At 49.0% G+C, this 1,884-nt stretch overlaps 1 non-coding gene across 1 annotated transcript; it reads left to right on the forward strand.

Annotated features, from left to right (window-relative positions):
- Window positions 1–918: 918 nt before the first annotated feature.
- Window positions 919–991, forward strand: Trnaa-cgc (transfer RNA alanine (anticodon CGC)). The gene has a single exon. It is a non-coding gene; the product is annotated as a tRNA-Ala (tRNA).
- The last annotated feature ends 893 nt before the right edge of the window (window positions 992–1,884 follow it).

Here is a 1,884-nt window from a genome sequence, read left to right on the forward strand (position 1 = left end):
CACAATTGGCAAGCGTGCTGTTATTAGTGCGCGGGAAGCACCCTCCTCCCACGACTACACCTTATTTAGAAACAGTACAAGGGTCCCCGTAAGATTCTCAAGCCTATGTCGGAAAGATCTGCCTTGCGCCGAGTTCACGTAAATCCCACTGCACATTCCTATTCTTTGTGTGCAGTCGGCTGCTACTGGTGTTGCTAGTTGTGACTGCTGATAACAGATGCCGTAGCAATCAATTCCTGGAGTGAGTTGTATGTTTTGCGATAGTCTGTCTCTGACAAGCAAGCACAGGTGACATAGGTGCGAACACAGGAAGCTAGCAGACCCTCGCTGCTTGCAGACACCGAGCAGCCACACTAGGAGGGCGGCCTAAGCCGTAGGCGAAATGTGCTCATTCGCTTTGGCGCGACGTCGAACTATAAATAATGCTGTCACTAGCGTGAGCGTTGGGTGAGCGTCGTGGAAAGTCGGAAAAGTCGGCTGCGTGGGTGAGTGCCATGTTTGGGGAGCGTTTTGTAGTATGCGCAGTGCAATGGAGACGCGGAAACTTGTTGTGGCCCAGTGTTTTGCAGTTGGACGACAAGATTGGTACACAGTAGTAAAGAGCGAGGCACTGAGTTGGCATGAATAATGGAGTGCACAATGGGGCTCGGGATGTGTTTGTTACCTCAGGTGCTGTATGATTTTCGACAAGGAGTGAAAACGGAGCAATTTGTGACGGCTCTTTCAATTTAAGACGTTAAAAACAGACGGAATTTGCATTTGTAATACCAGAGCATCGAAACTACTTGGAACTTTTGTGTATATGAACGTGTCCGCGCCTTTGTACTCTGCTCCCTTCACCGCTACAAACCAACCAACCATCGTGTCCTTGCGCATCAGAGTCGCAAAGAATGGGGAATAGCGCAGTTTGGTCGTGCCTGGGGCGTAGCTCAGTTGGTAGAGCGTTCGCTTCGCAAGTGAAAGGTGCAGGGTTCAAGCCGCGGCGCCTCAATTTTTTTTGGTCAGTGCATTGTAAGTGTTGGTCGCGGCGAACCTAAAGGCACGCAAGATGTTGCAAAGCCAGCGTCACAGACTGATATGATGTATACTGACGTAAGGAGAGCAAGATGTAAGTGTGGGGACCGGCTGTTATCGAGGTGTCATCGAGTGCAGATCTGTCTTAGGTATCACGGCTTAACCTCATTGAAGTCTAGAGGGTGGACAACACGTTCGTCTTACTCAGAGCGGTGTCCGAACTCTATTTTCAACGTTATACGTGCCACTTTCATTGTGGCCAACTACGATTCGATACAGAATCCACGAAACCTGAAAGACACCCTAACGGATACATAGAGAGTAGTGTTTGTCTGCTGAATAATGGGAGTGCAAGGGTCTGTGTCGTCTATATGGCTGTATGTAGCACCATTTGGCTTCGTGGGGGGCGGGCGTAGCTCAGATGGTAGAGCGCTCGCTAAGTATGCGAGAGGTACTGGGATCAATACCCAGTGCCTCCAGAATTTTTAACACACCTACATGCGCACCTTGCCATGCAAGTTAAATAATTCTCAGCCTGCAGATGTGTCTAGGAAGATACAAGCGAATGATTAGCATCCACAATTGGCAAGCCTGCTGTTATTAGTGCGCGGGAAGCACCCTCCTCCCACGCCTACACTTTATTTACAAAAAGTACAAGTGTTCCCGTAAGATTCTCAAGCCTATGTCGGAAAGATCTGCCTTGCGCCGAGTTCACGTAAATCCCACTGCACATTCCTATTCTTTGCGTGCAGTCAGCTGCTACTGGTGTTGCTAGTTGTGACTGCTGATAACAGATGCCGTAGCAATCAATTCATGGAGTGAGTTGTATGTTTTGCGATAGTCTGTCTCTGACAAGCAAGCACAGGTGAC

This window comes from Schistocerca gregaria, chromosome 3 (assembly GCF_023897955.1).
Source record: "Schistocerca gregaria isolate iqSchGreg1 chromosome 3, iqSchGreg1.2, whole genome shotgun sequence".
NCBI lineage: Eukaryota > Metazoa > Arthropoda > Insecta > Orthoptera > Acrididae > Schistocerca > Schistocerca gregaria.